Consider the following 22,353-nt stretch of genomic DNA (forward strand, 5'->3'; position numbering starts at 1 on the left):
CTGCTGTACCAAGCAGTATATTCATACGCCTGACCCATAAGAGGCATAAACATGGATAAACATGCCTGGGGTTTCTTGGTTTGAAAATAGATTCCCTGATGCTATATATCACCCTATGGCTTGTTCTCCCAAGTCACCCTAGAAATAATTAAAATATTTTGGCTGCACAGGCGAGTGACACACCCAGGGGGGAGCATCTGTCCACCGGTACTGCTGGTCTAATCAGAAGCTTTGCGGGTGGGGCAGCAGGAGGTGGGGGGGTGGGGGCGGTGGGAAATGGGAGAGAGAGGAGTAGTGATTTTTTTCATGAAGTATCAAGATATCAAGTGAGCTGGCGGCTACTAATTATGGCAACTGCCTCATGCTGGGGAGAAAATTTTTTTTTTTTTTTTTGGAGGGGGCTGTCCCCTACACCACTTCAGCTGCTGAGCGAGCAGAGAGGAATATGAATAAAGTCAGTGGGCACAAGAAGTCCGGGGCTTCCTTTTAAATCAGTTCCTAGAAGGCGAGGAACCAGTATATCATAGTGAGACAATCATTTATAATGGGACCATTATTAGGAGCCAGGGTATAAAAACCGTACATGAAACAGCCTTATAAGCAGATTCGGTGCGTGGCCGATTACCCTCCTTTCCCACGCGGGGCTGGACGGCTCCGGGGAATGGTAATGATTCGGGGAAGTCATCCGTCTCCAGGTCACAGGTTTAAAGCTGGTCACGTTCGAAGGGGCCTAATTGCTTCTCCAGAGCACAAGGGGGCACACGGCTGCCTCATGGGCTCGGAGACACAAGGACCAGGGTTCGAATCCCTGCACCATCCCTAAACCAGCTGTGCGATGTTTGTGCTGCTCACGAATCCTCCAGCAGCTATGGTTTGCTTTTTATGTTTGGTTTTGTTTTTGGATAAATATGAGTATGCTTGGCACATGGTTAAGTATTTGATAAGTGGTAACTATTTTCTTTTCAAAGAAGACACGTTTTTATTTCTTAGGCATGAAAAGGGCAGGAAGAGGCGGTGAACATCCCGAGTGCCAGCACTGTGAGATCTCGGGTCTGGATGGCTGTACAGAGAGGGATTTTCTGCCATTTCAGGCAAACAAAGAAGAGGCCCTTATCTTGGCTTATGGAGTCTCGGTTACCAGGGGCAGGGATCACTGCAGGGCCAACATTTATTGAGAGCTTACTGCGTGCTAGGCACAGTTTTAAGTGTTTTACCTCCGTGAACTAATTTAATCCTTGCAGAATCCCCATGCAGCAGGTACTGGTAATAGTACGAGTAACAGCAATGGTAGATACTAGTAATGGGATTAATATTAGAAGCAATAACCCCAGGGTTTTACACCTAGTAAGATAAGGGACAAAACTTGAACCCAGACAGTAGGATTCCAGAATGGGTTAACTATGTCCCGACCCTAAAGGGCTGGGCACGGTTAGAAGAAGAGATGTTTTTCCTGCACCTGTGATGAATGTGCCTCGGGCCCAGAAGTCCCCACTGGTGCATCCTGATGTGAAACTGTCTCAGCCTGAGCAAAAGACATAGTGGTCAAAGTGGGAAGTGGCCTTGGACCTGCAGGTGTCTTAGCTGGCAGGGAGAATGTGGGGACGTACTGTGCCCATGAAATCTCATCCATCAGGCAGGTCCTAGGGGCGGGAAAATCACAGAAACAAATGAGGTGAGAACTGATGGCCTGGATGACATTGGACTTGACCTGGTGCACACAGACGGTGCTCCACAAGGTTGACAGATCCCACCAAGGCTGGAACGGAAGCAGGGAACCCAGAGAGGAAGGAACTTAGAGCGAAAAAGAAAAGCGACACGGGGAAGAAAGAGGAACTTGGAGATTGAAGCCCTGGGTTCAATTCCCATCTCTGACTTCTCCCCCCTCCTCTCTCCCCTGCACGCCCTCCCCTCCACACCCACTTCCTTATCCCTGAAATAAGAGTGAATGCTGTCCTGATGACAAGGGATGCGGAAGAATAGTCACAAATACCCCTCGATTAGGAATTCCAATTTGCGTATGTGTAAAAGGGCCAGATATTTAATTTAATTTTTTTGTTAAATGGAGAGGAAATCGTAAATTATTCGGGCGTGGGGGACAGGAGATCTCCTACCCAGGTATATCACACCCAATGTAATGCAGCACTTAAGTGTTAACTCTGCAGTAAAACTGGTGGTTGTTTTTCTTCTCCCCCGCCCCCGCAACTCTGCACCTTCCAAGGACCTAAGGCTCTTGATGAAAAGGGAGGAATAATCCTTTCTTTGGTGTCTGCGATCAAGATCTATTTGGTAACCCACTCCTCTAATACCGCCCGTGCAGAGAAATAATTTCGGCTCCCCGTTAATTTGAGTATTGAACTGAAATTCTGCAGCTGCTTTCTGCCAAGCCTGAAAGCAGAAATTAATTTCAATGACCCAGGCGAGTGGAGGGGAGCTCTGTCAGGTAATTAGTCTTCGTCTTTTGCTACTCAGGGTCTATCACAGCGCTAATCCATACATAAACCCGGGCATTCCCCGAGTCACTCGCAATCTGCGGGGCCATTTAACTACCTCTTGGTTGGGTTCATGAGAGCAGGGGCATTGCAGGCAAACGGATGAAGCCTGCCTTTCAGGTCTCCCCTTCCTTCTACCTATTTAGGGCCTGAGGAATTAATGCAGCTGATTTACATGTTCTTTTCCTGTTTGATCGAGTCTGCCGTTGATTAAGTAGAGCTTGGGGTGGGAAGGGGACTGGGGGAGGGGGTCCCCCCTCCTGCAGCTTCTGACTTGCCAGTTTATTAATGAAAGAGGCACCAATATTGATAGCCCTGACACTACAAGTGCAGCAATTAGAGGGTATGCCCTTCCAGGATTCTAATTAAAAAGGAGCTTTTTTCTGCCCGGGATGGGTCCTATTGTCATATATGCCTTCGATTCTGGCTTGGGTTGGGGGCTCCAATGCCTTTTCCTTTAGGAAAGTCTCCTGGCAAGTGGGGGGAATAAACACAAGTTGAAAAGCTTTGTTCTCAGGGCGGGGGGGGGTGGAGGCGTCATTGTGAAATCCAAGGAAAAGAACGGTTTTTGGAGAAGGTACCTCTTTCCAAAAGCAGCCCGCCTTCCTCCAGCCCTCTCCCAGATTCTTCTCTGGGCTTCGTGTTTTTCACGCTTTTAACCCTGAAAGACTGGGCGGTGGGTGGGGGTAGGATGTAAACAAATAAAATAGGTGCTGTGATAATTTTCTGAGCACCTACTGAAGCACCTTACATCCGCTAGCATCATTTACCTTATAGCAACTCTGTGGTATGGCTTTCAGTGGTTCCATTCTACAGGTGAGAAAACTAACGCTCAGATCAGAGAAGGTCAGGGGCTGGTGGCTCTTTCTGATCCAAAGTCCTTCTTCACCCCACTCCAGGCAGCGAATACTCACAAGCCTATGGGTTCAGGCAGGTAGCGTACACGGTGATGTGGATGAATCTGGCCCTTACTCCATCCAAAAGGGCAGCCCCAGCTCACCCCTCCCTGTGCCTCCCTGCCAATTCTGCAGGCCAGAAGGCCAGCCCAGAGCTGCGGCCTTTGGTGGCAGCTGATATTATAAGAGAACTCAAAAATCTGGAATTTTAGGTGGACTACCCCTTAAATGCTGTTAACTCCTTAACGAAGTTCATATTTGCAACTTCAGGGACACTCTACCTGCTTCCTTAGAATTCTTTAGATTCATTTTTGTTTTCTCAGTACTTTGTATTTTTTTTTTTTTTTTTTTTAATTTTGAACCCAGCTTTGCCATTTCACTCTCCTGCCTGGGTGGCCACAAGCTAGGAAATGGCTCCAGCACAAGGCTGAATTTAAAAAGGAAACAAACTGTGGGCCCCCAATGCCTTCCTCCTAGTCCCTCCAAAGCTGACATCAGAAACCCTCTCTACTTTTCAGCAGGTCTCACCCCTCACCCAGGCCAGATGCAGAGAATCCAAGCCTGCACACCTGGAGCTGGGGAGGACGTGCTCCCCTACCCCACCTCTCCTGCTCAGTCATCTTAAACCACCCTGGGTTTTTACTCCCAGGTCACTAATGAACAGACTATGTGACCTCGGACCCTTTTTTTTTTTTTTTCTCTCCTTCTGCACATCAGTTTTCTCATCTGCAAAATGGGAGGATAATTCTGACCTCACAGGTGTGTTGTGAGGTCCCTACGAGAAAAAAACATATGGGAAAGTTTGGGCGCAGCACCTGTCTCCTTGTAAGGAGGCCCACCAGGCTTGACCGCGTGCACAAGTACCTTTGCCCAAGTTGAGATCCAAGGCGGCCAAACTACACAGGCTCGTGGATTGAGTTTTTTCCCTTGGTCTTAAAAGAACAATAATGACCACGCACTGGACAGCAAGCCAGTCTTTCAGCCTCCGTTTTTCTACCCGCCAAGCAGGCTTTATATACCTCCCTCACAGGACTGCTTGAAGATTATGCCCCCAAAGCAGGTCTGACACTTAGTAGGCCCACAGAAAATCAAGCTCCACTACCAGCTCCCCAGATGTATGAATTCTCTTGCTTTGGACTCAGTATCGCTCAGGTTTTGTCCTTCAAAGTTCTTTATTCATGCTTAGGACTAAATCTTGAAAATGACAAAAACAAACAAAACAAAACAACAACAACAAAACCCAGACTCTTCACAGGAGCTTCAACTGTGAAATCTCCTAATAATTTCTCATTTTACTGCGAATTCCTAGAAATAACAACATCCACTCCCAAACGAGAGAGAGAGAGAGAGAGAGAGATGGACTTGACAAATAGAAAAGCTCTAACGCTCTAATGTATTTTGTTGGAATCAGAAGTGCTCTGTCTTCGCTCTGACCCCCCTGTCCCCTCCAGCCTCCTGCTGGGGGCACCAAGGAAAAGTCAGAAGCATTAGTCCTGTGTCAAGTAGCACTGCCATCCACATTCTGTGAGAGTCAATTGCAATTAACGGGGCCATTCAGAAAAGGCAGGTACAGACCAGACAAAGGGAGCACAGCTAGATCTTATCAGAACCCAAGGCCAGTAGGCTGGGCCTTTCAGATGTTGTTTGCACAGAAAGAAAAAAAAAAAAAAAGGAAAAATGCTGGTGGAGGAAGAGCTGGGTAGGGAAAGGTAAGCTGAACCAAGGTGGAAGGTAAGGGCAGGGAATGAGAAGAGGCAGGCACAGAGCAGAGAGGTTTAAAAATAGCAAGGCTGACTCCTGAGCCCAGCCCTTGGGTTCAGATCCTGACTCTGCACCTGGCTACTTAGGACACTCAACCACTCGGCCCTCCGAACCCTGGTTGGCTTATCTGTAAAACAGGAAGAGTAACAGTACCTTCCTGTTTTTAAAAACTGACATGTGAAACAATGTTTGCAAAGTGCTGAGGGTAGTACCTGGCACGGGGCAGTCATTCTAAGGGAAGAGCTTAGCCCCCAGTGGGGAAGGAGGCGTGGACAGCTAGGAGAGAAGCAGATTCCTTAAGCAAGCATCCCAGGGCGGAAATCAGATACTACACAGATACAGGTGACCGACCAGTCTGAAAGTGACTCCCTGTGCACCTGGTAGAACCAGGCCTGGGGACCCATTAGGAGGGCAGTGCCAGGATGCTGATACCGACCAAAACTCTCCTACAAGATCCTGCAGGCTGGGAAGTGAGGACACACACACTGCAGGCCCTGGGCTGGGAGAGCATTGGTCAGGCCCCAGTGCCCCACCCATGGCTCCACTGTGACGCTCCCCCCGCCACCAAAAGCGCTTAAACTTCTTTACAGAAGGAAGCTTGACCACCTACTACATGCTTAGCTCTGTGCCATTTACCAAGGGATACCCAGAAAACAACCTCTCCAGGCCCCTCTTCTTTGTTTTTTTGTTCTGAGAATGATGTCGGGGACCAAGGTAGTGCAATGCGGTAGAAAGTTCCAGAGAGACCGGACTTCAAATGCCAGGTGGCCCACTGATGAGTCACATGACCATGGACCAGTTGCTTGGACCGTTCAAAGCCTCACCTGTAATGCGGGGGAGGGAATATCTATCGTCACAGGGTTATTACGGAGGAAGCGTGCGGGCTGTTCGATGCTTGCTATTTATTTTTTTGTCATTCCAGGGTCCCAGGTGAGCCCTAGACGGACAGGCGCCGGGTAGCGTGAACCCTCGCCTGTCTTAAAACAGGCACATGGCTCTGCCTGGAATTGGGCAGCTGAGGGGAACAAGCCCAAACCACACCAGCCTCTCCAACCAGATAGGGAATGCTCCCCAAAGCACAGGCCCTCACACTGGTCTCATGAATTCTTTAAATGATGGAGCGCATGCCAGCACCATGAAGAAGTTATCTGTAGGAATATTCGCTGGAGGTTGACTACTTCTAGATCCTCGCCAGCCACTAACACACGACTCCAAGGAAGGTGGGGGACTCCTCTTTCTCTCTGCACTTTCCTAGCTAAGCTGCCGACTTTTGTTTTCATGCCTTGGCAATTGAGCCCTTACCTTTCAGGCCCTCTTAGAATTCCAGAAACTTGAAGCTAAAAAAATCCACCAATTTAGGCTTTTTAAAGCTTCTACAGAACCAGAAAAAAGGGGGTCATTATGAGTAAGCAAAGGGACTGAGAACGGTGAAGGGGGAGAAGAGTCACTTGATTTTCTATCAGAAAAAAATAATAACACACGGCAAAACTTCATTAAGTCAGTATTGGTCTAGTCAAAAGAGCTTATCATTTGCAGCAACTATTCCCCAATCAACTGGATGCCTCTCTTGTAATCTTCTTTAATGGTGAACGTCTGCTAATATATCGGAGAGGCCAGACTTGATTTATTTGAAGGCATGGGGTATTTTGTAGTGATGTCTCTAAGTGCCCAGCGGAGCAATCAGTGCGTAGTAGGTAGTCAATAGCCCTTAGCTTCCTCTCCTTGCATTCTGTATTATCGAGGCTTTAATCTGATTTATAACATGTTCGGTCCTTATCAATAATAACATGTTTCCATTTTAATATACTACCTTTTATTAAACTGAAGCCACAAACTTAATAGCAAGGGCCTGTCCAAGGCACTTTAATCACTACTGGAGCACAGATGTCTCTCCTAGGAAAACAGGGGCAAGGCTCGGCCGCAACGACGGGGACCGTCCTTTCACCTTTGTGTTGGCAGAATGAGTTAAGGGACTGTATTATCAACGCAATTAGGCCAGGCTCCCTCTGCACATCCACGGCAGACCTCTCGGCTCTGTACAATAAGAGGCACTTTCCCCCGTGACCTGGTTTCCAAAGCATGTTTTCCCCTAAGGAGACCACCACTGATGCCTGCATGGAAAGGCTGACCTCTGGGTTCTGTGTGTGCCTGTCACTCACAGATTTTCCCAACATGGACCCCCAGGTCAAGGGCAAACTGAAACGATACGTAGTGCTTTTCGGGATGACAGTGATGTTAATGACGTTGATGATGGTATGAGATGGTATGAATAATGCTGACAGTTACTGATATTGATGATGATGGTGTGAATGACGTTGATGGTGCTAAGCAGTGAGCACTTAACGCGTCAGTGAGTGTGTGAGGGCTGTACCAGCATTCTCAGCATTTAATCCTCTCAACAACTCTCTGAGGAAGACTGTTAATGCCCCCATTGTGTAGATGAAGAAACTGAGGCTTAGAGAAGATGAGTGACTTACTCAAGGCCCACAGAAGATACCTGGCCAATCCATGACATGGACCCAGGTACGAAACTTCTAATTCTGCAGGTCATACTATGCTAAGCCCATGTCTTTGTCTGCTCAGCTGTTGTAAGAAAATACCACAGACTGGGAGACTTAACGAACAGATGTTTATTTCTCACAGTTCTGGAGGCTGGGAAGTCCAAGATCAAGGTCCTGGCAGATTTGGTATGTGGTGAAAGTTCTTTTCTAGGCTTGCAGAGGGCCACCTCAGGCTGTGTCCTCACATGGCCCTTCCTCAGGGCATACAGGAGGAGACAGAGGGAGATCTCCGTCTTCCTCTTCTTATAAGGGCATTAATCCCATCATGAGGGTCTCACTCTCATTGCCTAACCTAAACCTTATTACCGCCCCCCCCCCCAAGTTCCACCTCCAAATGCTATCACATTGGGGGTTAGGGCTTCAACAGATGAATTTTGGGAGGACATATGCAGTCCTTAACAACCCATTTCAAGCAATTCTGTCTCCCCTCTTGCTTGGTCAGGAACCACATGTTAGAAACCCTCCCCTTCCTTCCAGAGGAAATGCTTCAGAGGTCCCTTCATCAGGATCTAAGTCAGTGTGGCCAAGATCCAAGTCCACCTGCCATCCTTCCTCAGGCCTCCTGGGCGATGGATTAAGGGATCCATTCAACAGGCAAAATACTTGACGCACAGAATGAAAGGGTTTCACACAGCCAGCTCTAGCCCAGAGCCAGCCCCTAACAAACCCTGAGTCAGACAACATTCAACTGCAGATACTGAGGAGAAAGAGCATGGTTTTGGCACCAGACACACTTAGATTTGAAGTCCAGTGAGGCTGGGCAAGGCTTCCTATGCGTATGGTGGGGAACCAGGTACTGCAGGGAAGCTGTCAGGATCCTATGAAGAATCTCAAGGGAAGTCACGGCACTGAGTCTGGCGGCTATAGAAGCTTTATGAATACTGGTTGCTTTATAGGTTCTTTCCTGCTCTGAGCCCTTTCTCCTCCTCCTTGTTCACAAATTCAGCACCTATCCCAACCCCACCTTCTCCCTCTCCCTCTCCCTCTCCCTCTCCCTCTCCCTCTCCCTCTCCCTCTCCCTCTCCCTCTCCCTCTCCCTCTCCCTCTCCCTCTCCCTCTCCCTCTCCCTCTCCCTCTCCCTCTCCCTCTCCCTCTCCCTCTCCCTCTCCCTCTCCCTCTCCCTCTCCCTCTCCCTCTCCCTCTCCCTCTCCCTCTCCCTCTCCCTCTCCCTCTCCCTCTCCCTCTCCCTCTCCCTCTCCCTCTCCCTCTCCCTCTCCCTCTCCCTCTCTCTCTCTCTCTCTCTCTCTCTCTCCCTCTCTCTCCCTCCAGTCTAGGACTGAACTCTACCCATTGGCCCTGACCTTGCTCCTGCTGGATGATGTTTACAGGCAGGACCCATTCTCATTGCTTCTAAGTCCCTGAAGCTCGAATGCTTCCACTGGCTCTTCCAATCAAAGATTTTTGGTGCATGAATGAGTAAGTGAAAGAGATCATATAACATCAGTTAAATATATACAAAGCAGAGGCATATCATTTCAAAACTTGAGTATTTCCATATCCACCTGTAACAAAATAGTTGTTATACACTAAACCAGTAGCCACCTCTTAGGTGACAACAATTTATGGCGTTCCTATCCCCTGGTCATTAGTATTTTAAAGTTAAGATCCCGACGACTCAAAAGAATGAATCTCTAACAGAGATGTTCTTCCAAATGTAAAAAAAGGTCTGAGGTCCAGAAGAATACGGCTGGATCCCCAACCCACAACTACTCTGGGTCGGGGGCACTGGGAGGTAAGAAGAAACACAGGGTACAATCCCCACAGCTAGCTGTCCGCTGGTCTGGGGGTTGCTTTTTTGGGTCTCCCTAAGGGGATCAGACTACTAAAAGGACAAATGGCCCTTTGGTCAGCAGTGTTGGAATTGTTCTCGGCAATGAGAAGCCTGAAAAAAAAAACCCAAAACAAAACCCTCTGCCGGACTGTTCTTCCCCTGCTCCCTTAGCTGACCTACATGTGAGTGGAAAGTGAAATGGGTCCCAACCCCCTTTTGATGCTCTCAGGAGTGCAGTCCAGGTGGCAGCGCACACCCCACGACCTGCCGAGTTCTCTTTATGAATCATACATAAAGCAGAGAAGAAAAAGAGGCCTGCCAGCTCAACTTTGCACTTCACAGCAAAGCATAAAAGCACACGGGAGGCAGCAGAAGTTGCTTTCTTGAGAAGCGGCCTCGCAGCAATCTGTTTATGAAAAGCAGGGGACCTTTGTAGTGGCATCGCTCAAGCCAGAGGCCTGTGTGTGTACTTGTCAGAAAGCTGCACAATGAAAGGTTGGGAGCCGGTGTGATGGCGTGTGTTCTGTAGAACACAGGAAGGACTTAACCAAAGTCCTGGGCTCGTGGTTCTGTTTTAAAGGCATGCGACATGCACAGTCACTGGTGCTGGCTTGCAGTTAGCAAGGATGGAGACTGACCCCACGGGGGACATGGAAGCTCTCCACACCTCACTGTCTTCACTGTAAAACGAGGATAACAAATACTGGATCTCGCCTCCACACAGCCCTGTCTTTCCCTTAGACTCAGGGGGTGATTAGGCCAAAATATGGCCAAGCGAGTAACTGGGTATCTCAGTCCCTTCCAGCTGCTATAACAAAATACCACAGGCTGGGTGGCTTATAAACAACGAAAATGTATTTCTCACAGTCTGGAGGCTGGAAGTCCAAGTTCAAGGTGCAAGTGTACTCACACACCAATGAGGTTTACAGCTGGGACCTTCTCACCATGTCCTCATGTGGTGGAAGGGGCTGGGAGTTCTCGGGAGCCTGTATTATAAGGGCACTAATCCCATTCGAGAGAGCTCCACCCCCATGAATTAAGCACCTCTCAAAGGCCCCATCTCCTAATACCATCATCTTTGGGGGTTAGGATTTCAACCCATGAACTGAGGGGAAAACACTGATTCAGACCATAGCAGTGGGAAAAGAGAGGATCTTTCAGTGGTATGCCAGAGGCATTATAGAGTTTTTATCAACACCACCCTTACTTCCTCCTCCCTTTCTTGACCTTCTTAGATCTACTCCCACCAAAAACCAAAAATCAAACAAACAAACAAAAAACCCTATCTGCAGCACAAAGAGTGGAAGAATCCAAAGGAAAGGATTAAGGGTAGAGGTAGCCAACCAGCTCAATGATGACTGCTAATACGCAGAGCATGCTAACCTACTATGTGCCAAGTACTATGTCAAGGGCTTTAGTGAATGATATCATTTATTCCTCACTTCTTTCCAAAAAGTCCAAGGAAGAAGATACAGAGAAGAAAACACAGCTTAGAGAGACGAAGTAACTTTGCAAGTTGCTGAAAATGATGAGCCAGTTGAGCCCCTAAAGAATTAGAAAGTGTTTATTAGCTAAAGCAGGAGGGGAAGACTACTCCAGGCAGTCAACAGCCTGTGCAAAGGCCCCGTGGCAGGTTGTGGGGGGAGGGGGAGTGGGATGAGAGTAGGCTACAGAGATTGGCAGGAGCCTTGCAGGGTCTGGTAAGGATTTCAGATTTCATCCCAAGGGATATGGACAGCCAGTGAGGGGATTAAGCTGGAGAGTGGTGAATAGGGTGGTGGTGAGACTGGATTTCTATTCTAGAGCAATGACTCTAGCTTCTTCCTAAAGAAGGGATTTCAAGAGAAACAGGAAGGGAAGCAACGTGCCCATGAGAAACCATACTGACAGCACAACCGTAATCTTAATGGCATTAACTCTCAGATACAGAATTGATCCTCCACTGTTACCAAGGACACTGCAGGGAGACAAAGGCAGGCCAAACCCCATCAGTGTTTTTTGTACCTCATCCCTTACGGAGGGAAAAAAAAAAGACCCAAGTGCAAAAATCTTCCTGTTTTTAGAGAATCTTTTATAAATGGCATAAGAACTCCAAAGGGAGAAGTCCAACAAGGGAAAGCAAGCAGTAGCGCCCTTTGAAAATTTTTAATTTTATTTTAACTTTGCTAAATCTACTTACATTCACATTTTGAAATATGTATGCACGATAAAACACTGCAGTTATGGTCTATTGGGTTAAAAATCCACTTTTTGGAATGGGTTCAAGGGAATACTTATACAAAAGACCTCGGAATGGAAAGTAATTCTGCAGATAAAATAGAATGGAAACATCCCTAAATATGCTCCTTGCAAGATAAATGCACAATGAGGAGGGGTCTTGAAACCATCACTAATGGGAGGTTCAAAACAGCCGGCCTCTTAATCCCTCATGGAACCTGCTGGAAGGGAAGGGCCTGGCTAGTCCTCAGCATCCATATTCATACTTTTCCAAGGGTCTCTCCACTCCCTTTCATAATTCAGCTGAAACCAAGAAAGTAACCCCCAATTTAAGACAGTGAAATTCCGTTCTAGCACGCTACCAACAAAGCACGGGGCGAACGTGGGGTTTATTTTGCAAAGTTTCAGACAAAGAGAGCTAAAAAAAAAAAAAAAAAAAAAGCTGTAATAAATCCACCAACAAGCATTTCTGTGCTTTTTCTATGTAATTATGCTTGCATGGGGAGGCATACAAAAAAGGAAGAGAATATGGATCTCATTTCTTAAGGAGGTGCCAATTCTGTTAGGAGGGTGCTTCTCGGCTCCAAGGGTGTATCAGAATCACCTTGGGAGCTAGACAGACACACAGAACGCCGGAACCCACACTGCCACCCAACTCCTGAACTAAGTGTCCGTGACAGGCCATGGAATCTTCATTTTAAACAAACAAAAGGGCTTCTGGTGGGGGTGGGGATTCAGGACCAGCGAACTGAAAAGGAAACATGAGCACCACGGAATCTGACAAGAGGAAAAGGCTTTGGTGCTCACAGAGGCACCCCTCAGACGGCAGCTGGGCAACCAGACTCTGCCTTTACATCTCTGATAAAGGGCACTTGTCCTTCGTATGAATTTCATTCCCCTGTAGGACAGCCATCTACTGTCCTTCGAAGAGCCTTCAAAAGCTGGTGCCTCTTGTATCTTCGTCAGGTTGAAAACATTCCAGTTTGTCATTAGTAGTCTTCACGGGTGATGCTCAAGACAGAAAATAAGACTACAGACAGTGTGACCAATGCCAAGCCCATAGGATGTTTGCCTTCCTCGACCCGGACATTACATGCTCATTAAGGCTGTTTAAGTGCCCCGCTCGTGTTAAGCCACATACCAGAAATTACTCTATACTCTATTTTGCATCGTTTTTTTGCCTGACCTTTTTGAAAATGACATAAAATTAGTAGAGATGCCACTTGTGTTGTTGCTTAGGGGTCTCCACTTTCTCCACTAAAATTTCAGAAACCATGGATTTAACTGTCTGTTCCAGAATTTTCACAGGGATTAGCATCAAGGTAACTTCCTTCTTGCCCGTGTCAACTCTCCTCTCTCCAGCCCAACCCCATATTCATTCTTCTTCTTTCTTCTCCTAAGTCTTCTTTCTTCTTATTTCTCTCCTTTTCTCCATGATTTCACTAAGATTTCCCATTTCTCATCAGTGACTCTTTTTTTTTGGCATCCTGAGCCATGACTCAAAGACTTGGAGGTGCAGAGAATGTTAGGATTTGAAGGGGCATTGGAGACCAGCCAAGGCAAACCCCTGTTTATGAAGGTGAGGAAACAAGGGCATCAAGAGGGCACAGATCAACCTGAGAGGCCCAAGTTGGGGCCTGAGCCAGGATGAGGACTCAGTTTTGACAGCCTGCCTTGTTTGGAACTTGGAGATCTGGCTGTGTGGCCAGGAAGGTTCTAAAGTTCATCCGCTGGGACAGGAATGGTGGCAAACACACGAAATAAGAGACGGCCCTGTAAGATCCCTGAATTATGTAGAGTAATAAAATGTTAAATGAGAGTGAACTCACCCACACTCCTTACTGTTTCAGTGTGATTTTTCATAAAGGAGAAACTGATGCCACTGTGACACCAGAGATCACAGCAGCATGCTGGCCTTGTTGGGTGTGTGTGGGACAGGAGAGGAGTAGAGGAGAGGGGCAAACAACAAACAAAAAAGGAAACGAAAACAAAAATAAAAACACACCCTGCCAATGATGGCAGAATCTCAACAAGACACTGGAGCCAATTCAAAGAGTCCCTGATTGGAGCAACAAAATAAATAAAGTGGTACTGGGTTATAACCCAAAGTATAAAAGAAATATCCACGCGTCCACACTGATATAAATAAATAACTGAATAAAGTAATAAATGGCAGGGGGAAGGGGGAGAAGAGACAAATCTGCCCTGCAGAAGAATTCTAGATACTTTATGTAGATGCCCTGCCCACAAGGAGTGAGAGCATACGTCTCCACTTCTCAAGTATGGGCTGCACACAGCAACTTCCCCCCAAAAAGAACCATCTGGAAGGGAGGGGAAAAGAGTAACTGCTGAGTGGAAAAACCTGACAAATTCTAGCTTGGCCAGGTGAAGAAGGCCAACATCAAGGGTGATAAGTCGTGCGGACAGTATGTGCCCTGCATGTGATGGGGTGAGACGGCCCATTACCTCTGTGGTCTTCCCCCCTGAGAAACGATATACCTAGCCTAATCGTGAAACCAAATCAGACGAATTCCAACACTGGGGCATCCCACATAAGCCCGGGCGAGTCCTCCTCAAAACTGTCAAGGTCACAGGAATCAAGGAAAGTCTGCCCAGAGGAGCCGAAGGAGGGCATGATGACTAAATGCAATATGGTGTCCTGGATGGGATCCCGGAACAGAAAACGGTCAGTAGGGAAGAACTCAGGAAATCTGTACCAACTATGGACTTCAGTTAATAACAGTACTGGTTCTTCGATTGCAATAAATATACCAAACAAAAAAAAGGAAGATGTTAGTGATAGGGGCAGCTGGGCGTGCGGGTGTATGGGAACTCTGTACCATGGTCTCAATTTCTGTGCAAATCTAAAATCGATCAGAAACATAAAGTTCATTAAAAATTTAAAAAAAATACGTATGCTCAATGAAATGAAAGGATAGTATACAGAAAAGCATATGGCATTCTAGAAGTGGGTTGGGGGTTGTTTTTGGGGGAGGGAATTTTGGGGTCCCAGTTACCCCGGAAGGGGGCACACAGGCCCCCAGGAATTCCTCTCCTGGGGCGAGGGGCAGGGCTACAGCAAGAAGGGAGCCATGGAGGGGGGCAGAGCACAGGGCCCAGAGCTGGGGTGCTGGTGACCCTGTTTCTACGGATGGGGCTGCAGCGGACCCCGAAGAGCTGAGGTGTCCATGGCTCCACCAGCATGATGTGCGATGCTCTCCGGTGACGGCTAGGAGCTCAGGAGTGGGAGCCAGGGCATTTTAGGCCACCTGGGATCTGTGATGTGCAGGTGGCAACAAATTAAAGTGGTGGGGCGGGGGGAGTCTCCTAGAATGTCAGCAAGAACACTTTCTCCCCAGAACAGGCTCTTGTTCCAGTGATAGAGGAAGAACTCTGGGCTGGCCAGGCCACAAACCAGGCTTTGCATGGGGCCATGATTGTCCTCACCTTTTTTTTTTTTTTTTTGGCTGCCACGCAGCATGCGGGATCTTAGTTCCCCGACCAGGGATCGAACCCGCACCCCCTGCAGTGGAAGCACCGAGTCCTAACCGCTGGACCGCTAGGGAAGTCCCTGTTCTCACCTTTTAGATTCCGGGATGGAAACGGCTCTATGCACATGCCCTAGAGGTGAGTGCCATCTTTCACAACCATGCCAGCGTTCAAAACTGTGTTCATATGATCCTGCTCCTTTACGCAAACGAATGCAAGCCAGAAATTGTACTGGGAATAATAGTTTCTCGTTCGCCATTGTGTCTTTCTGCAATAAATAATTTCCAGGCAGGGTGCTGGAGAATTTCAAAAGATAGACATATTATGTTCATGAAAGACAACTTTAAGAAAAATCTTTCTGCCATAAAAGTGAGGGTTCCCCCTCCTTCTTGGCATCCCAGCTTGCCATAGAAATGAGTGCTTTTCTGAATTTCTGCCAAGCTAGATGGTTCAGCATGCTATTAGATTAGTCTGTTTATACAGAAACAGCCAAAAATCGGAAACACACAGAAGCTATTAAAGATATTGTCCTGTGAGGGAAAGATTTGAATGGTTTTCTTACTGCAAGTGGGAAATAAGATATGAGTCGGTATTAATGTGATAAAGAAGTTAATGCCTTCTAAAGCAAACTGTTGGTTTCTTCATCTTGTTTCAGAGGTGACAATAAAAGGAACCTACAGACAATTATTTAGGGTTGGGTGAGCACCGAAGGCAACAAGGACTTTTCACAGCCCAATCAGGCCTGACAGTGAGAAATACATCCTTTTTAGGAAAAAAGAAAAAAAAAAAATGCTGGGGCATCCAAGGAGTTTTCAAAGGAAAGGTGATTTCAGGCCAAGAAAAAAATTTTAAAAATAAAAGATATGGGCGGGGTTTTAAAATAAATATATAAATAAAACAAGGTTTCAGATATTCACAAGTGAAATTCCAATTTCACTTCTGCCCTTGAGTTGCTCTGTAAATGCATGGAAATCATATGACCTCTTAGGTCAATGTGATTCAAGACAGAGGACTTATATTGACTTCCACCTAAGAGATGCCATAGATTCTTCCTTTCCTCATCCATAAAGCAGATGGTGTGACCTATACCTTGAAGTCACCTTGTTTCCCCTCAGTGAGTCATGAGATGACTCATCCTAGCCACATCTTGGCAACATGAGCTGCTCCTGACCATATTTTAGGATGGACAACATGTGACTGTAAGTGCAAGTGTGCCTAAATGCTCATGCAAAGCCCGGTACTATACAATACGTAATTTTCCCCTTAGTGTACAGTTGAAAATCATGAAGAAATAGGGCTATCTTACAAAATACATATTTATTCTGGGGTCATCAACCACCTGGCTGTCTCCTGACGCCTGGTAAGGAACTCAGAACTTGCTGTGCAGCAGAATATCAAAGAAAGGTGAAGTCTCTACTATCCAGAATGTATTCCTTTTCCACTGCTGTGTAACAAATTACCACAAATTCAGCAGCTGAAAACAGCATACATTTTGTACCACACAGTTTCCAGCAGTGTGGGCACAGCTTGCTGACCTGGGTTCACAACTTCAGGGTCTCACCAGGCTGAAATGTGGGTAGCAGTTGCGTTGTGGTCTCATCAGCGACTTCACTGCGGAAGTTCGACCACCTCAGCTTGTTGGCAGAATTCATTTCCTTGAGGTTGTAGGACTCACGTCCCCATTTTCTTGCTGGCTACTTCGGGCCACTCTCAGCTCCTGGAAGCCACCTGCAGTTCCCTACCACATGGTCCTCTCATAACATGGCAGCTTATTTCTTCAAATCCAACAATGGAGAGTCCCTCTGACTTGAGTCTCTCTTTTAACGGCTTTTGCCTAAGTCAGGCCCACCCAGTATTCTCTCCCTTCTAAGTCAACTTAATAAACTCATTTGGGACCTTAATTATTTCTTCAAAGTCCCTTCACTTTGCCATGTAATGGAGCCTAATCAAGGAAGTGACATCCCATTATCATTTCCACTTTCCACTGGTTAGAAGCAAATCACAGGTTCTGAATCACACCAGGGCATGGACACCAGGAGATGGGGAATCAGTGGGTCCACCTTAGTTTATTTGTTTACTTCTTTAATTTTTGGCTGCATTGGGTCTTTGTTGCTGTGCGCAGGCTTTCTCTAGTTGCGGCGAGCGGCGGCTACTCTTCGTTGTGGTGTGTGGGCTTCTCATTGCAGTGGCTTCTCTTGTTGCGGAGCACGGGTTCTAGGCACGCGGGCTCAGTAGTTGTGGCGCACGGGCTTAGTTGCTCCACGGCACGTGCGATCTTCCCGGGTCAGGGCTCGAACCTGTGTCCCCTGCGTTGGCAGGCAGATTCTTAATCACTGCACCACCAGGGAAGCCCTGGGCCCACCTTAGGACCCATCTGCCAAACAGAGGAAGAAATCAAGACTTCACTTCTAAAGAAAAGAAAAGAATTACTCCATTTATAAGCCTGAGCTTAGAATCTTGGTGCAGGGCAAGGGGGTGGTGGAGAGAAAAAAGACAGAACACCAGATATCTTCCAAGTAATCATATTTTTCCAAGGTTTTCCTAGAACTAACCACTGCCCAGGTATTATGAAATAAAATACAGGTGCCCTTAAAATGTACAGTTAAATGTCAGCAGCTGATACCTGGGCAATGGAAACCCTCCTTCAACCAGTGCAACAATGAACTTGGACCTCCAGAAGCACAAAGCATCAAGAAAAGCCAAGGCAGGTTCAAGGGCAAACCCACGTCACCTTGTCTGCGAGACCAGAACAACAACAAGGTTCGGCGAGGACAATGAAACATCGAATGTTATACGCCGGCCAATAAAAGCCAAGTCTGAGGCTACCAGGCATGAGAAAAATAGGAATGTGTGTGGTAAAAGGAGAAACGAAGCTGAAAGAAGAAACGCACATCAATGCCAAGAGGGAAAGAGAAATCAGTGAAGGAGAGGCACGGAGTGGGTGAGGATGAGGACATGAAAGGAGAAGAGGGAGACACGGAAGCAAATTTCATACAAGGAGGAACTGGGTGGTGGAGAGAAGGGCTGGGGCATGAGCCAATGTACCTATCAGTTAACTGGAAAGTTCAGTTAATCAGAATGCTACGCAGGTTTAAGCAAAATCCCACTGAGCTTGGCAGCCCTATTCTGGCCATTAACTTTAATCTTCTTTCAGAGCCCCAGCACTTTCACAGGTGCGAGTTAAAACCCTCTGGTTTCTGTGCTCTACCCCGCCGACTGAAACCCAGCATCTTCAAAGATCAATTGTGGACCAAGGTGGGGAATGGGAGGAGAGATGGGAGGTAAAAGGTTGTATGGACCACATGCTTTATCTTCACCAGAAGGAGCCTGTGAACAACCTGTAAATGGGATTATTTTATTTTGAAACTGAGATGTAAAAAAAAATAAAATCTGGTGAGGTGCTTTAATATACACAAACACAACCTGGGCCAAGAAATTGCTCAAAAAACAAAATCCCAACCAAATAAATCCAGTGCGTGGTGACCCAGACATGACAAATGAAAGAAGAAATAAACTGAGGAGGAAATCCAGATCCAAAAATATGTCTTTACAGTCGTGATGTTTATAAATTTGACACACTTGCAAGAAGAGCTCACTAAAGGTTATTTCTACGCAAATGTGCATTTTGCCAACCCAAGTGTGTGCAAGAAAAAAAAAAAAAACCCTAAATATATTTCTTGAAAATCAATTCTTGTGCAGTACAAGCGCATCAAGAAGCAGGGAGAACACAGATAAATATTAAAATGTTGGGCCAAATGTGAACTTGGAGGACAATGGTCCTGGGTACAGCTGACAGGGGACAAGAAACTGTCCCACCCTGCCCAACGTCTGGTGTGTGGTCTGGATAAGATGTTTGACCAAGGCACATCTGCCAACAATGCAGTTACTCTCTCCCTTCCAGGAACAAAGCTTGAGCCTTGAAAGTCCCAAGCTCCCTCGTCCCTTCTGGTTGATATAGAAAGTGCTATACAAGGCTGCATGCAGCAAACTTGTAAAACACAGAGCATCCTGAGTGATTGGAGGTGCTACCTAGGGGTTCCAAAGCCAGGCGATCAACACGTCCTTAGTGAAACGCCCTGGGCCTCCCCCCTTTAGCACCTTAACTACCATCTCTCCTAAACACTGAATTAAAATTGCCTGTTGTTTCCCGGCTAGGCCAGTTCCTTTGATTTCATATTCCAGAAAGCTAAAAGTATAATATTCTTTATTATTTATCCTTTTCAGCATTAGCTAGTAAGTGTACCATCTTGATCAGCTGTGTGTCTAACGCTGTCCTAGGTATCCACACTCATTATTAACTAGAGGTGGTCTTCCCTCCATCTAACAGAAAAGCAAAGTGAGGTGAGAGATGGATCTGCCTTTTCAGCGGCCTGTGGTTGAGGAGGAGAGCTGGGTCTAAAGGAATCCAGAAAAAGATAAGGTGTATGGCTTTTCTACTGTGACCTGGCCTCTCTTTGCTTTGATACGTGCAAACCGTATGCAGCCGAGGTTAGGAGCTTCGCAGCAGCAAGTGGCTAGAAGGGGACACGAGCGGCTGGGACTGCGGAAACATCCTGTCAACGTGGGGGCCGGTTACACACGTGTGTGCAAAGCGGCTGAGGTACACGTGGAGAGCGTATGCCCCTTTCTGCTTATGTTACACTTACACAAAAAGTTGAGCAAACGTTGCCCTGCAATGACAGTAGCCTAGATAAGGTCTCTGGGCCCACAGCAACTCGGAGGACTGTGGATTTCTCTAACTCCAGGCCTCTGACTCGGGGAAGATCCACGCTGGGCACATCCCAGGCGCCAGTGAAAAGCCTGTCAGCTGAGCGTTCAGTCACAAAGTGACACGTGACACAGGGAAGCGAATCCAGGCTTTCTTCCCTCTCTCTCTCTCTCTCAGCTCTATCTTTGGTGGAGGGAGGCTCTCATGTGAGTCATTACGCACAGGACAAGGCTAAGAATGCATTTAGAAGACAACTACGTCAGTATTTCTGGGGCGTACGTAAAGTGCTTCAAGGCAGAGCCTGTTGTCAGGACCCCAACCGTCCCTGGACTAAGGTGGAGCGGGGTCCTTCATCTGCCGTGCACTCCGTCCCCTTTGGCCCAAAGGCCCACATGCTTCCCTGAAGTCGAGACATGTGCACTGACAGGTACAGGGGCAGATCCCCCGGCTCAGCTTCAGGGATGACGTGGAAGCAAGCCCAGCAGGACACACGGACATAAATAAGGTGGTTCTATGCTGGCCCCAAGGGCCTGCCACCTCCACCCCAGCCGGGGTACAGGGGATGCCTCAGGGCCCCAGGCTGGAAGGCAGCAATCTGGACTCAAAGAACAAAGTGTGTTGGAGATGATAAGCTTGATTTTACTACTAACAAAACAAGCACACACATAAGAAACCATCTCTTCTGCTGCATTCCTGCTGCCCACAGGGTCAAAACTGGAAAGGACCCTATGAAACCAAAGGGTGCTGAACACAGAAAGTTCTTGCAACAAACATTTGGTAGAAAAACTGTCAAGAGCCAACTCTTAGGTCATTTATCCGAGTGTGAATATCCACTCATTTTGATGCAGAGATAGTCATGTGTTTAATTACAAGGTGCTGCCCCCCAGGGAACAGAGCCAGATAGTAACTATTTATGCTTTGTGGGCCTGTGTTCTCTGACCACTCAGCTGTGCCACTGTAGCTAAAAGCACCCATGGACAACACTGAAACAAATGGGCGTAGCTGTGTATCGATAAAACTTTATTTTCAAAAACAATCCTCAGACCGGATTCGGACCTGGGCTTTAAGTTTGCCACCCTGTGTAATATACACAAAATATGCAGCATATCATCTTCCTGAATTTTGAAAAATTCAGAAACACATCTAGCCCCAAGAGTTTCGAACAAGGGGTTGGGAGCCTGTAGTTCCAATTTTGGAAAATGTTCTCTGCTAAAAAGTTCTTCCCAAGGAGCTGGGACTTTCCTGCAATCACTGCTCGGTAGTCTTCCTAAGTATTTTTTAGTCACCTGCTGTAACACTCACACAGCGATGATACTGGTGATTTCAACTTCAATCTGGAATTCAGGGGTGCTGAACTGGTGGAGAACACCTGTATGGGTCAAATTCCCCAGAATGACTTGCCGTAGGTTTTGCAGGGAGAGAAGGGGGGTGAATGCCCCTCGTGAGGGGGCAGAGAACTGGGAGGACAGTAATTTCCCCAAAGGTAGGTTTACAAGCTGACCCCACAGACATCCAGCTGTTTTGATGAGGAGTCCTCAGAACAGGGGGGGCACGTGAGCAGCTCCAGGGTCCAGAGGACCAAGTGTGAAAGAGCTTGGAGCCATACGGAACACCCTGGGGCTTTGATGCACTGAGGTTTCCAGAAGGTTCTCCCTGCTCTAGACCCCGAGGGTGTGGCCATGCTAGAAGCACTGGGAGAGGGCGCTGGGCACAGACGTGAGTCTGGTCAGGGCTGACGAGCAACAGTGGCGCTGATGAGGTTCCCGCGAGCATCTCTGTGAACAGCAGGGAGAGGGAGGGCCTCCCGTGAGAGAAGCGGAGCACAGAGACCGTGAGTTCATCAAGAACAGTGTCTAAGAGCGTCTAAGGGACCTCCTGGGGGACCCGAAAGTACTCAGTGGGGCTGTGAGAAGGACAGACGTCATACACTCACATGTGGCAGTGAAAGGGAGGCTCAGCAGTGACCCACAGCTTCTGAAAGAAATGAGACACGTACTAACATGTGCTAATTCACGAGTGCTCACGCTACCCCAGGGACTGTGCTGAGTGCCTTAGAGAGCGTGGTTCTACACTTCGCTACAACCCTGCAAGACAGACACCACAGTCTTCATTTCACCAGTGAGAAAATGACATCAAGACCCATGCCCAGGGGGCTTCCCTGGTGGCGCAGTGGTTGAGAATCTGCCTGCCAATGCAGGGGACACAGGTTCAAGCCCTGGTCTGGGAAGATCCCACATACCATGGAGCAACTAAGCCCGTGCGCCACAACTACTGAGCCTGCGCTCTAGAGCCCGTGCGCCACAACGACGGAGCCTGTGCTCTAGAGCCCGTGAGCCACAACTACTGAGCCCACGAGCCACAACTACTGAAGCCTGAGCACCTAGAGCCCGTGCTCTGCAACAAGAGAAGCCAACACAACGAGAAGCCCATGCACCACAACAAAGAGTAGCCCCCTGCTCCC

This window comes from Balaenoptera acutorostrata, chromosome 19 (genome assembly GCF_949987535.1).
Source record: "Balaenoptera acutorostrata chromosome 19, mBalAcu1.1, whole genome shotgun sequence".
NCBI classification, from domain to species: domain Eukaryota; kingdom Metazoa; phylum Chordata; class Mammalia; order Artiodactyla; family Balaenopteridae; genus Balaenoptera; species Balaenoptera acutorostrata.